Here is a 15,777-nt window from a genome sequence, read left to right on the forward strand (position 1 = left end):
CGTGAAACCCGTTAATTCAACACCCTAATCTTATGTTCTTTTTTATTGAAAGGTCTGTGACGGTCGTTGACGGTAGGTGCCGTCAGCTAGTCCCGCGCACTATGTGTATCCATGGTGGCCCAACTAATTGATAACCTCACAAGCAGAAAATATTGCATTACAATAATCGAGCCGGCTTGTAATAAAGGCATGAATCAGTTTTTCAGCATCTTTGCTGATAAGCACTTTGAGCTGCATTGTTTTGTATGAAAGGTGCTATACAAATAAAGTAAATATATATTTTAACGTTTATACCATTTCCAGTGAAGAGGTCTAGCTAGTTCTACAAATGTATAATCTACCTCTACGGCCCTTAGACAATAGCCTCTCTAAAAGTAGACACACACACACACACACACACAACCACTCTGATGTTTCCTGGTTCATAACCTCAGATAAGCCAACTGAAATAAATTATCATCTGATCATATAGCCTACTAACTACTAACTGAGTTTGCATTAATAATTGAGAATCATTGAATCTCATAAACTCTCTTGTCAATAGATGAGAAATGAAAATGCTTCACTTACACATTACATTCTGTGCATTTAGCCATTGTTAAAAAACGTGGTGCATGATTTTAAAAAGCCACTGTAATTTAATATATTGTGAAAAATATTGTGATGAGGATTGAATTTTTCTGTCGGTAGCCTTTAACTGTTCTGTCCTTCAGCAATGGGAAATTCAGGTCAAGGTGTCCACATTTTCCTGACACAGTACATAATTGCCCCCTAGTGGCCAAATGGCAAAACTTTTTACCTAGAGAGTTACAGAGTTTACAGTTACAGAGTTAATTTGGAAACAAGATCAACAGACCATGTTTTTTATAAATGTTACGATGCCCAAATATGACTTATTTGTAACATATATGTTGTTAACATGTCTAAATTTTTAATAAGGTATCAGAGGCATACCTGTCAACATTGAGCTTTGAGAATAAGGGAGGTTTTCAACATTGGGCTTTGAAAATAAAGGAGATATTCCAGTGCCACTCTCCAGGCCTTCCCACCAGCATTACCCCTTACATTTGGACAAGGTTGCAAACGCCGCCTATCTAAAATCTATGACTACACTGATGACTTCTTGCCACTAGATATAGGCTAGCTAATGTTCTACATACTGCCACCTGTTGGGGGCTATCGAAAGGAGAGAGTAGCAAGAACACTTTACTACAGAGACAGAAAGCAGCATTATTGAGCTTTTGGTCTTGAACTAGTGAGATAATATCCTAAAAAGCATTCAGAAACCTAGCAAATACCACCAACAGGCCAATTGGCACTGATAAAATCCAAAGTGGCCTCCCCCCACTGAGCCATGGATCAGATGGGGGACTGCTGCCCTGCTGTTCACTCCTGCTGGGAAGGTGTCACCCTCGTTCTGAGTGGCAGACCGCAGAGCAGCCACTACTGGAGTTGCTGTGTCTCAGTCAGGGGTGCAGATGGGATTTTTGAACTGGGGGGGACCAAGCTGTCAGCAAATGATTCCAACTCAATTAGTTATTTTGTGTAACCCAATGTTAATTTTGGGATGTCTCAATCACGCTCGCAAATTGTTTCCATAGCAACAGTCTTAAGTTTGCAGCGCTGCCCCAGAGGGGAAGGGACAGTGGAGAGCAGCATTTTACAGAGCAAGCATAAACACAGAATCACACATGAATCAAATTACTCCAAAACAGCACTATAATGCTCGTGAGTCTAGTTTATTCACTCACACACATTCACAATTGAATCGCTACTTTGCATATTAAATAAAATAAGATATATTTTGCCACAAAGCACAGATGTATTGAGCTTTCTGCACCACAGTGCCATCTGGATCTGGTGGGGCAGTGCCCCATGTGCCCCTAATGTAGAAACACCACTGGCTGTTGCATTGACAAACATTCAGCCCTGAAAACACAAATAATTCACCTAATATGGTACTTAATAGAACTGTAACTTAACCTGGCAGTAAACAAAGATAACAGGTAAACAATGAAATGCAACTATTAAAAACAAGATACCAGATAGAAGTACAAAATACCATTTGGTCTAATGACAAATGATCTATAACAAAATGATAGATATCAATATAAATGGATGGTCTGTCAGCTGACAAAGAGTCTGTGGAGACGTGAGCATGTTGACTCAGTAGAGCAGGGGTGTCAAACTCAAATACACAGAGGGCCAAACTTAAAAACTGCGTCCAAGTCGAGGGCCGGACATATTCAATATTTATTGGGAAAAAAAAGATATATTATATTTTTTTCATATCTAAACATGAACTTAAGTTTAACATAGGCCTACTGAATCTGGGACAAGCAGCCTAAAGCTTAGGCCTTTTAGTTATTGCCTATAAACACAGAGATCAAATTTAAAAATAAAATAAACGGGAGTTCTGGTCGTCGTGAGCATGGAGTAGACGCACTTACTTCACGCTCCCACCTACTTTATAAATGTAGTGAATTTAGCCCCTTTTTTCCTACCTTACGAATACTCACTTACAACTATTAACCCCTAATAATCAATCCTGTGAGAAAATGGCCACGAAAAACTGCAGAAAAACGAGAAAGGAAGACACTACTGCCAAGGATAGCGTGGCTCCTGGCCACTCTGATATGGATGCCATAGCCGCCATGTTAGAAGAACATAGAGCGGCCCTTTCGACTGAATTCAGATCTGCTTTCTCAACCCTCGTGACAAAACTGGACACGATGCAATCCAAAGTAGATGGACATAACAGTTGTGTTAAAAAGGGCTGTCTCACCAGTTGCATCCAGCTGGGGCACCCCACTGTGCAGGGCACTCACGGGACCTGGGGTCCAGGCAGAGGTCAGCCTATCAGTTGATCCCAGAATCCTGTGGGGGCTCGTGCACAGTGGAAATTCACTGGCCAGATGGTCACCCCATGCTGGGTTTCCAAAGCAGGTCTGAACATGCCCTCTCATCCCCCCCTCTGGCCTATATAAGCTTGGGCCACCACTGGCCAGTTGTGGGTCAGAAGAAGCTGGAGAAAGTCATCATCAAGGAGTTCGGTGAACTATTCAACATCATTATCAGAGACATTCACTTTCATCATTGCCGTGCGTCGATAAGATTGTGAGTGTTCTGTTGTCATATGTGTGTTTAGTAGCGAGTCTGTTTCATGTCAGTGATTTGTGTAGGAATCATTCACTGTCATATCTCATTCATGCTACTTTAAAGATTTACCGTTGGTAACGGAGATACTGGAATGTCCACCGTTACGCGGCACGGTATTAAAGGGACATATCCGCATTTATAGCCGGAATATTCATCATGTAGGCTACACTATATTCATTCTTGTTGTTTATATACTTGTTAATATTTGTATATATTTGTTATTCATATCATTCATAGAAACCACGGTTCTAGGTCTTCAACTCAATCACGGATCAGTACACGGACATTCAAGGATTTATGTGTGTTAGAAGTCCTTTACACGGATAATTCTAGCATTCATTACACGGATTCTGTCCTTCAGTTCACGGAGTCAGGTGTGAATATAAGTCCCTTTACACGGGATAATTATACTCACAGTTCATCCTCATTGTCAATCTACTGTCAATTCTTTACACGGATTACTTTCACCATCATTCATGTTCATCCTGCCATTCAAGGCTTGAGTGTGTGCAATAAATCAGTCATCATTGAACATTGGCATCCGTTCTTGTTCTAACCGGACAGACCTGTGGCGATTGTCACCTATTTCACAATCAGTAATACAGTTATTTTGGGTTTACTCATTCAAATATCACCCTATTGTATATGGTCCTTCTTGCCGGAGATCTACAATTACCACAGTTCAGGATGTCAATGCCAAGAGACAACACTCATGCTTGCCGTGATGGTCATCAGCCCCGCTGATTGGATGACTACTTGGTGAAGCTCCCAAGGCCTCATCTACTTCAAACACACGCACTCCATGAACAAGCCGTTGGAGCCAGCAGACACAGCTATGAAGACGTTCTAGCACCACCTGCTGGACAAACGTCGTCAAGCCACCTCCAAGAGGCATTCCTTTCAGCCCTGAGGGAGATGCAGGAGGACAACCATCAGTTAAGGATGGATTTACTGCAGATGTTGCAAGCCCTCTCACCGCGTGCATCGGATGCACCACCAGCTCCAACCACCAGCTTCGCTGCTGCATCCAGAGGACGACTCCACGTCGCAGACAGTGGGGTATCCAAGGCCAGTGTTCACATCTCTGACTTCTCGTCCACGCCGCTGCCAAACAGTCAGGCATTCATTCAGCCAGTGGATGACCTGGGAGGTGTGCCGTGGCCTGCGTCTCATCATTCTCCGCTGGTGGTTCAACCAGATGATGACACGTTCCCGCCACCACCTCCGGCAGTGTCATACCACGACATGGTCAGTGCGGCAGAGCACAGATTGCCGTGTCAGGTGCCACGCCCACATCAGCCACCTCAACAGCCTGTGGCTGTGCTGACTGACCATATACGGAGCACGCATATCGATCCAGGGCACAGCCCGTCTGCTCACGCACCGCCATTTGAGGTGCCAACGCAGCAGGATGAGGTGTCATTCATTCACGTACCGCTGGAAGAGCCACCTGACCGCCAGGGAGGAGTCAGGGCGAATCAGAGCCCAGCCGTGCGTTCAACCGCTGTCCTGCTTGGGTGTGACTCCCCCGTCAAGGCAGTCGAGCCCACCAAGACAGCACAGCCCCCACCACGGAAGCCAGAGCAGCCACCGAAGTACTGTCCGTTCTGCAACAGCATCCAGCACTACTTCAACCAGTGCACAGCCTTCAGAGAGCTGTCAAAGGATCAGAAGGTCAGCTGGATCCAGACAGGGAAACGGTGCTGGAGGTGTGGGAGAGATCATCCAACAGTGCAGTGCTACCTTAAGGCCAGATGCCAGACGCATCTGCAATCTGACGCATCTGGAAGTGCTGCACGAGTTGAACATCAGACTGGAGAAGCCAGCCCCCGCCATTCATCAGCCAGTGACGTACTACCTTGATCCTGCCAGGAGGGGTAGTAGTGTGCTGCTGAAGCTGGTGAAGGTGTGCCTGTTCAATGGCAACAGGAAGATGGAGACGTACGCCATCTTGGACGACGGTTCCGAGCGCACAATGCTGCTACACAGTGCAGCTCAGCAACTGGGTCTTCAAGGACGGAAGGAGGATCTGGCACTCTGGACTATCCGTCAGGACAGCAAGTCTGTGCCAGGGAGGTCAGTTTCCTTGTCCGTGGCATCAGCCAGTCACCCTCATAAGCGGTTCAGGATAGAGCAAGCTTTCACCTCAACACAGCTTGGCTTATCCACCCACTCATACCCGCTCAAAGCCCTGCAGAAGGCCTATCATCACCTCAGAGGCCTGCCCCTGCATTCATTCAGTCAGGCCCAACCGCTGCTCCTCATCGGGTCTGACTGTCGGGGCGACAGTGGTACAGGAGGTAGAGAAGTCGTTCAGTAATCAGAAGGTTGTTAGTTAAATTCCCTGTCGAAGCGTCCTTGAGCAAGACACTGAACCCCTAATTGCTCCTGATGTGCAGTGTGCCATCAGTGTAAATGTAAAAATGTGTATACATCCTTGTAAGTCGCTTTGGATAAAAGCGTCTGCTAAATGACTAAATGTAAATGTAAATGACTACCCCCATCTCATCACCCCAGTTGAGCGAGTGCACCTAGGCCCACCAGGTGGACCCGCTGCACTGAACACACGCCTGGGTTAGACACTGCAAGGCCCTTTCAAGATACCCCTGCATCAGTCCTCCACCCCTCAGTGTCTACTCACTGGGACTCATCCTCCAACTGTTGAGCTGCATCATCACATGGCTCAGCCCTGGCAGATGGATGTCCTGCCCTCCCCGAATGTGAAGCTCATCACACGGTCAAAGCAGGACACAGCCACTGTCAGGTCACAGGAGGAGAAGATAGTCAGAGTGGGGGTGGATCGCCTGCCTCATCAAGCACTCCAACAGTCCGTCCTTGGTCACCGGTGTGGCACTGGGAAACGGCTGCATCAGGAGTCTATCCGTGCAGAGGCACGGAGCACCAAAGACAGGAAGAAGCCTTCCCCGTCAGCAGGAAGAGACGGGTCATCCTTCCACGAGCCTGCTGACATGCGGAAGTCATCCTTCTGTGGTAACGTCTCTGTGACCTCTGCTCAGTCTCTTCCAGATGCAGGAGGTTTCAGCAGTTACCAAGAGCTGCTGGAGGCCTCTATCAGAGCATGTCATGGGGCGGCCACGCCCACAGACCCCGTAGCAGAGGACGTCAGGCGAGCTGAGCTTGCTCTCCTCCGGACAGTCCAGAGAGACTGCTTCCCGGAGGAATTCATTCTTATTTCCACAGGGAAACCTGTCCCTGCATCAAGCAGACTGCTCAGGTTGGCTCCTGAGTTCGATGCGAAGGTCCAGCTGATCCGTGTGGGGGGGCGGCTCCGCAGGTGTGAGTCCCTGGAGGAGGACGCATTGCACCCCATAGTGCTGGATCCCCATCACCCCATCACCAAGCTCATTATCCAGGATGGTGACAGCTGGCTCATGCATCCAGGCCCGGAGAGGGTGTTTGCTGAGCTAAGGCGACGGTTCTGGATCTTGAGGGGGAGACAGGCCATCAGGAAGCACCAGCACGGCTGTGCTCAGTGCCGAAGATGGCGCAGCAACTCAGTCATCCTCAGAATGGCTGACCTTTCACCCATCAGTTTGCGGCTTTCCAGGCCGCATTCTATTTCAACAGGTGTGGTTCCTTCGAACCATACCTCATCAGCACACGGACGGCGGAGATCCAGGTCAAGGACTGGACCTACACGCGGCCCGTTGCCATCCGACTCCCATCATTCCTGCAGGATGCAACTGGCTCATTTCAGGAAAACACCTTTGCTACGCAAAGTTGAGGGCGGCTGTAAAAAAGGCCACCAGTTGCCTCCAGCTGTGCACCCCCACTGTGCAAGCCACCACGGGACCTGGGGTCCAGGCAGAGGTCAGCCTATCAGTTTATCCCAGAGTTCCGTGGGGCTCGTGCACAGTGGAATTTCACTGACCATTTGGCCACTTCAACAGTTTCAAGACAGTTTCAAGGCCCCCCGTCATCTCTCCACTATAGAAGGCCGACCCTCCTCATGGCCATGTTGTGGGTCAAGTCGAGCGGAGTTGGAGAAGTCATCATCAAGGAGCACATCGGACAATATCACGATCAGAGACATTCACTTTCATTCTTGCCGTGCGTCATTGAGAATGTGAGTGTTTGTGATATGTGTCATCTGTATAATTTGTATTTCACTTGTTACTGTCACTTCAATCAGTAACTGTTATTACGGGATAAATGGAATGTTTACCGTTACGCGGCACGGTGTGAAAGGAACATATCCGTAGTTAATCATAGCCGTAATATTCATAGTGTATATACTGTTTCATTCTTGTCGTATTTGATTGTTAATATTTGTATATATTTGTTATATATTATTTCCATAGAAACCACAGATTCATGTGTGTTAGAAGTCCTTTACACGGATAATTCTTCCATTCATTCCACCGTTCAAATCACGGATAGTCAATCACCGTTCAAACACGGTTCATGGTCTTCAATCATTCACGGTCATTCAAGAATTCATGTGTGAATACGAGTCCTTTACACGGATAATCGTATTCACCGTTCATCTTCATTCCTTCATGTTCATCCTGCCATTCAAGGCTTGACAGTGTGTGTGCAATACATACTTCATTACATCTGTCATCATTGGGACATTGACATCATTCTAGCTCTAACCGGACAGACCTGTGGCGATTGTCACCTATTCCACAACCAGTAATACAGTCCTTTTGGGTTTCATTCAATTCAAATATCACCCTATTTTATCAATGGGAAAATTTGTATTCGTTTTTCTTTAATATCTTAAGTATAAAGTTCAGAAAAATGAAAAATACTTAGCACAGGTGTCATTTACAAGACCTACGGGACAAAGTTTGAACAAAGTTTCTACGTTAAGCGGTTCGAGCTGAATATAGCGCAGAAAAACGTAAAAAGAATAACTAGAAAATGCATTTCCTGAAGGAAAAAGCAGTGCATGAAATGCAAAAGTTAAGTAAGGAAGAAGAAAGGAAAGAAGAGTGGAAAAAGGAAAGAAGAAAAGAAAGAAGAAAGGAAAGAAGAGTGAAGCTAGGAAAGAAGAGTGGAAGAAGGAAAGAAGAAAAGAAAGAAGAGTGAAGAAAGGAAAGAAGAGTGGAAGAAGGAAAGAAGAAAGGAAGAAGGGAAGAAGAGTGGAAGAAGGAAAGAAGAGAGTGAGGAGGGAAAATATTGAAAGAAGGAGAGAAAATGGAGTGAAGCAGAAAGATGGTGTGAGAGAAAGTAGAGTGAGAGGGATAGAAAGATAGAGGAAAAAAAAGTAGAGTATGGAAGGTGTCTCTTAATATTCCTAGTTATACAGTTGAATGGAGAGGGACAGAGAGAAGAGGAGCCTTGGAACCTTGGCGCAGGTGTCAGTGAAGCACAGGTGCAAGCCAGTTTAATGACCCTATTATGATGTCACAATGGCCCAATGTAAGTCAATGGGGAAATTTGTATTTTTGGGGAAATGCATTTTCTAGTTCTTCTTATTACAGTGCATGAAATGCCCTGTATTGTTATTCCTAGGCTTCTTATTACAGTGCATGAAATGCCCTGTATTGTTATTCCTAGGCTTCTTATTCTTCTTCTTCTTATTATTCTCTTTACCGACTTCTGCGCTTAATTCAGCTTGAACCGCTTAACGTAGAAACTTCGTTCAAACTTTGCTGCATAGGTCTTCTAAACGACACTTATGCTATGTATTTTTCATTTGTCTAAACGTTATACTTTTTAAGATATTAAATAAAAACGAATACAAATTTTCCCATTGACTTACATTGGGCCATTATGACATCATAATAGGGTCATTAAACTGGCTTGCACCTGTGCTTCACTGACACCTGCGCCAAGGTTCCAAGGCTCCTCTTCTCTCTGTCCCTCTCAATTCAACTGTATAACTAGGAATATTATTATTTCCTTCTTCCACTCTTCTTCTTTCGTTCTTCCACTCTTCTTTCCTTCTTCCACTCTCCTTTCCTTTCTTCTTTCCTTCTTCCACTCTTCTTTCTTTCTTCACTCTTCTTTCCTTCTTCCACTCTTCTTTCCTTCTTCTACTCTTCTTTCCTTTCTTCACTCTTTTCTTTTCTTCTTTCCTTCTTCCACTCTTCCTTCCTTCTTCAACTCTTCTTTTCTTCTTCCACTCTTCTTTCCTTTCTTCACTCTTCTTTGCTTTCTTCTTTTCTTCTTTTACTCTTCTTTCTTTTCTTCTTTCCTTTCTTCACTCTTCTTTCCTTTATTCTTTCCTTCTTCCACTCTTCTTTCATTTTACTCTTCTTTCCTTTCTTCTTTCCTTCTTTCACTCTTCTTTCTTTTCTTCTTCCTTTCTTAACTTTTGCATTTCATGCACTGGTATTTCCTTCAGGAAATGCATTTTCTAATTACAGTGCATGAAATGCCCTGTATTGTTATTCCTAGGCTTCTTATTCTTCTTCTTCTTATTATTCTCTTTACCGACTTCTGCGCTTAATTCAGCTCGAACCGCTTAACTTAAAAACTTCGTTCAAACTTTGGCGCGTAGGTCTTGTAAAGGACACTTATGCTATGTATTTTTCACTTTTCTAAACTTTATACTTTTTAAAATATTAAATAAAAACTAATACAATTTTTCCCATTGACTTACATTGGGCCATTATGACATCATAATAGGGTCATTAAACTGGCTTGCACCTGTGCTTCACTGACACCTGCGCCAAGGTTCCAAGGCTCCTCTTCTCTCTCTGTCCCTCTCCATTCAACTGTATAACTAGGAATATTAAGAGACACCTTCCATACTCTACCTTTTTTTCTCACTCTACTTTCTCTCACACTCCATCTCTCTGCTTCACTCCATTTTCTCTCCTTCTTTCAATATTTTCCCTCTTCACTCTCTCTTCTTTCCTTCTTCCACTCTTCTTCCCTTCTTCCACTCTTCTTTTCTTTTTTCTTTCCTTCTTCCACTCTTCTTTCCTTCTTTCCCTTCTTTCTTTTCTTCTTTCCTTCTTCCACTCTTCTTTCCTAGCTTCACTCTTCTTTCCTTTCTTCTTTCTTTTCTTCTTTCCTTCTTCCACTCTTCTTTCCTTTCTTCACTCTTCTTTCCTTTCTTCTTTCCTTCTTTCCTTCTTCCACTCTTCTTTCCTTCTTTCACTCTTCTTTATTTTTTCTTTCCTTCTTCCACTCTTCTTTCTTTTTTCTTTCCTTCTTCCACTCTTCTTTCCTTTCTTCTTTCCCTTCTTTCTTTTCTTCTTTCCTTCTTCCACTCTTCTTTCCTAGCTTCACTCTTCTTTCCTTTCTTCTTTCTTTTCTTCTTTCCTTCTTCCACTCTTCTTTCCTTCTTCCACTCTTCTTTCCTTTTACTCTTCTTTCCTTTCTTCTTTCCTTCTTTCACTCTTCTTTCTTTTCTTCTTCCTTTCTTAACTTTTGCATTTCATGCACTGGTATTTCCTTCAGGAAATGCATTTTCTAGTTATTATTATTCTTTGTATCGAACTTCTGCGCTTAATTCAGCTCGAACCGCTTAACTTAGAAACTTTGTTCAAACTTTGCTGCGTAGGTCTTGTAAAGGACACTTATGCTATGTATTTTTCATTTTTCTAAACTTTACACTTTTTAAAATATTAAAGAAAAACTAATACAATTTCTCCCATTGACTTACATTGGGCCATTATGACATCATAATAGGGTCTTTAAACTGGCTTGCACCTGTGCTTCACTGACACCTGCGCCAAGGTTCCAAGGCTCCTCTTCTCTCTGTCCCTCTCCATTCAACTGTATAACTAGGAATATTATTCTTTCCTTCTTCCACTCTTCTTCTTTCCTTCTTCCACTCTCCTTTCCTTTCTTCTTTCCTTCTTCCACTCTCCTTTCCTTTCTTCTTTCCTTCTTCCACTCTCCTTTCCTTTCTTCTTTCCTTCTTCCACTCTTCTTTCCTTCTTCCACTCTTCTATCCTTCTTCCACTCTTCTTTCCTTCTTTTACTCTTCTTTCCTTTCTTCTTTCCTTATTTCTTTCCTTCTTTTACTCTTCTTTCCTTTCTTCTTTCCTTATTTATTTTCTTCTTCCACTCTTCTTTCCTTTCTTCACTGTTCTTTCCTTTGTTCTTTCCTTCTTTCACTCTTCTTTCTTTTCTTCTTTCCTTTCTTCACTCTTCTTTCCTTTATTCTTTCCTTCTTCCACTCTTCTTTCCTTCTTCCACTCTTTATTCCTTTCTTCACTCTTCTTTCTTTTCTTCTTTCCTTCTTCCTTTCTTCTTTCCTTCTTTTACTCTTCTTTCCTTTCTCCTTTCCTTCTTTCACTCTTCTTACTTTTCTTCTAACTTTCTTGACTTTTGCATTTCATGCACTGGTATTTCCTTCAGGAAATGCATTTTCTAGTTCTTCTTCTTATTATTATTCTCTTTACCGACTTCTGCGCTTAATTCAGCTTGAACCACTTAACGTAGAAACTTCGTTCAAACTTTGCTGCATAGGTCTTCTAAACGACACTTATGCTATGTATTTTTCATTTGTCTAAACGTTATACTTTTTAAGATATTAAATAAAAACGAATACAAATTTTCCCATTGACTTACATTGGGCCATTATGACATCATAATAGGGTCATTAAACTGGCTTGCACCTGTGCTTCACTGACACCTGCGCCAAGGTTCCAAGGCTCCTCTTCTCTCTGTCCCTCTCCATTCAACTGTATAACTAGGAATATTATTATTTCCTTCTTCCACTCTCCTTTCCTTTCTTCTTTCCTTCTTCTACTCTTCTTTTCTTTCTTCACTCTTCTTTCCTTCTTCCACTCTTCTTTCCTTTCTTCTTTCTTTTCTTCTTCCACTCTTCTTTCCTTTCTTCACTCTTCTTTCCTTTCTTCTTCCACTCTTCTTTTCTTTCTTCACTCTTCTTTCCTTTCTTCTTTCACTCTTCTTTCTTTTTCTTCTTTCCTTTCTTCACTCTTCTTTCCTTTCTTCGTTCCTTCTTCCACTCTTCTTTCCTTCTTCCTCACTTCTTTCCTTCTTTTACTCTTCTTCCACTCTTCTTTCCTTCTTTCACTCTTCTTTTTTTTTCTTCCTTTCTTAACTTTTGCATTTCATGCACTGGTATTTCCTTCAGGAAATGCATTTTCTAGTTTTTCTTTAATATCTTAAAAAGTATAAAGTTCAGAGAAAAATGAAAAATACATAGCACAGGTGTCCTTTACAAGACCTACTGTTACAAATGGTGGGTGTTGTGCAGGACTCAATAGCACAACTCAGCACAGGGGTAGATTTAAAGGGTGAAACGTTTTACTAGCCGGGTTCGGTACACAGGTAGGCAGTCCAACAATTGCAAACAAAACCAAACAGGGAATAGGCAGGAGAATCGTTGTAGGGCAGGCAGAGGTCAGAAGCACGAGTAATCACTTTAACAAGGAGGAAGCGCTAAACGCTAGAAACACGAGGAACAGTGGGAAAAAAAACAAGGAACATACCATATAACAACAATTTACGAAGACGTAACGAGAAACAAGAAAACAAGGACTATATATACATACAGGCAACAGATAACGAGGGACAGGTGAGAACAATCAAGGCGGGGCAGACAAAGGTGGACTAAACAAGGGGAATTAACAGGACACAGGTGAAACCAATAATACAAACAAACCGGGAGATTGGGAACAGGTGAGGGGTGGAGACACGGACAACAACAAGAGGGCACATGGCATAGACAAACAAACATAGGAAAGCACATGGCGGGAACAAGGAAGCACGAGGACAAGACAAGGGAACAAACATGTGACAACACAAGGGAGACAAACGCAGAAATTAACACGGACAGAACACAGACCTTACACCTACGCGACAAAGTTTGAACAAAGTTTCTACGTTAAGCGGTTCGAGCTGAATTAAGCGCAGAAAAAGGTAAAAAGAACTAGAAAATGCATTTCCTGAAGGAAATACCACTGCATGAAATGCAAAAGTTAAGAAAGGAAGAAGAAAAGAAAGAAGAGTGAAAGAAGGAAAGAAGAGTGGAAGAAGGAAAGAAGAAAAGAAAGAAGAAAGGAAAGAAGAGTGAAGCTAGGAAAGAAGTGGAAGGAAAGAAGAAAAGAAAGAAGGGAAAGAAGAAAGGAAAGAAGAGTGGAAGAAGGAAAGAAAAAAGAAAGAAAAGTGGAAGAAGGAAAGAAGAAAAGAAAGAAGAGTGGAAGAAGGAAAGAAGAGTGGAAAAAGGAAAGAAGAAAGGAAAGAAGAGTGAAGAAAGGAAGAAGGAAAGAAGAGTTTAATGACCCAAGCCAGTTTAATGACCCTATTATGATGTCATAATGACCCAATGTAAGTCAATGGGAAAATTTGTATTTGTTTTAAATTAGTAATAATAATTAGTACTTAAAAAGTATAAAGTTCTGAAAAATAAAAAATACAAATGTTACTTTTGATCTGTTGTCATATATCCTACTCTCTGGTTGAGTAAGAGACATTTGACGGCCACACTCCCTGATAAACGCAGCATGTGATCCCTATCTCCTTCTATCACACTAGTGGTCTGTGTGCCTGTGTCCCATGGTCAATGTGCCAAGTTTGAGCATCAGGTACATTAATTCCACGGAACCACTCCAGTAAATCAAGTATGCTGACATTCCCCACCCAAAACAGTGGGAGTCACCATGTTAGCTATGTAGGTGACTGGTAGAACAATTGCTTCTCTGTATAGGCTAAAGACATGGATTTAACTGAGGAAATCCATGGCACTAAAAAATAAAAGCACTTCAACTATGATTGGTTCCAATAATATTTGTATATGACAACAAAGAGGCTTTGCTACCGAAGAACATACCATCACAGCTTAACGGATGTGTCATCTGCTCACACACACACACACACACGCACACACACACACACACACACACACACACACACACACACACATTCATGTCAAGTCAGTGAAAGAACAAAGCCCAATTATGGTCCAAATATTTATGGTTCATAATATAACACTGCTCATAATACCTTCTCTTTTTTTAAGGACATTTGCTCATTATGTAATCGTAGTGATAGACAAAATTAGATTATAGCTTATGAAAACATTTTAATAGAACTTGAATTAATTTAAATCTAGTAGTAGATATGTCCAAAATAATCAATAATATTTTAACAATGATAAAGATTGTCATTAATTTATTTAAAAGTGTACTGTGAAAGTGTAAAGTGTACTGTGTGTTATACAAGAATCCATCTTGTATATTGAGTTTAGATTCATTTCATATGTGTTCTTTATGTAGAATTAATACATTTCATGCATCAAGCTAGTTGAAATACAATGCACTCTCTGACCTGTGTGTGTGTGTGTGTGTGTGTGTGTGTGTGTGTGTGTGTGTGTGTGTGTGTGTGTGTGTGTATGTGTGTGTGTGTGTGTGTGTGTATGTGTGTATGTGTGTGTGTGTGTGTGTGTGTGTGTGTGTATGTGTGTGTATGTGTGTGTGTGTGTGTGTGTGTGTTGGATGGATGTTATTCCACCCATTCTAAACTCTCAGACCTGACAGCTTCTGTTGAAAATAAAGCAGAGATTGAGTTGCACACGTTACACATCCCTAAAGGGAGTGGTTTCTCATAAGAAGGCCCATACATTGTCACACACAAGGATCAAGCACAGGTCAACAAAACAGACACAGCATCTCTCACGCATGGTTACGGTTTAGATCCACCCCCTTATTATTGTTCTCAAATCTGTTTCCTCCTTGGCCTTCATCAGGAGGCAACAGATGATAAGAGAAGGGATATTCCCTACCCAATATACGAGAAGTCCTCAAGCACTTTATTCTGTTAATCGAACATCCACTGATAAGTAGCTTCAAGTATTAAGCGGACGCTTTTGTCCAAAGTGACTTACAAAACTGAAGGAAATACCAGTGCATGAAATGCAAAAGTTAAGAAAGGAAGAAGAAAGGAAAGAAGAGTGAACAAGAGTGAAAGAAGAAAGGAGAGAAGTGTGAACAAGAATGGCTATGGGTAAAGACAGTAAAGCGAAGAGGGATAATAGTGAAAGAATGAGGAAAAATGGAGTGAAGCAGAGATGGAGTGTGAGAAAGAGGAGTTAGAGAGGGATAGAAAAAAACAAGTGGATGGAAGTTCTACAGAGAGAGGAAATAAGTGAAAATATGAGAGAGAATGGACTGGAGTAAGAAGATGTTAGAATGATCGATGGATGAAGTGGAATATATAGACATGGTGTGGGAGCACAGTACACTACTGAGCTACTGGGTTGTTGTACCCCAGGAATAACCTGGTTGACGCGCTTAGATCCTCAGCGAGATAAAGTCCATACACGCATTGCGTTCGTTAAACAGTTCTCCATTTATTGTCCATTAAAACGCAGAGCAACGACATGTTACTCAAACCTTCGCGGTATAGCGGTCAAAACCATTTGCCCTTCCGGGGTCAACACCTAACCACAACAGTAGGCTTCCTACCTATATGCCTAAAAACACCTGTGCAATGCACGGCAACACCCAGTGTACAAACAGGGACATTACACATTGAGTGACAACACATTTTGGCTGTAGCAACCCATTTGGCTGCTACATACCGGCCCCTAATTGTTAATGGCAGGCAGACATAACAATTCAATGAACAAAACAAACAAACATATTGCAATTAGCCCAAACATACATGACTTAAAAGGCATAATTTAAAACTTCAATTACATTAGGTTTGGTTTGTAATCTTACA

Source organism: Clupea harengus, chromosome 9 (genome assembly GCF_900700415.2).
Source record: "Clupea harengus chromosome 9, Ch_v2.0.2, whole genome shotgun sequence".
NCBI classification, from domain to species: domain Eukaryota; kingdom Metazoa; phylum Chordata; class Actinopteri; order Clupeiformes; family Clupeidae; genus Clupea; species Clupea harengus.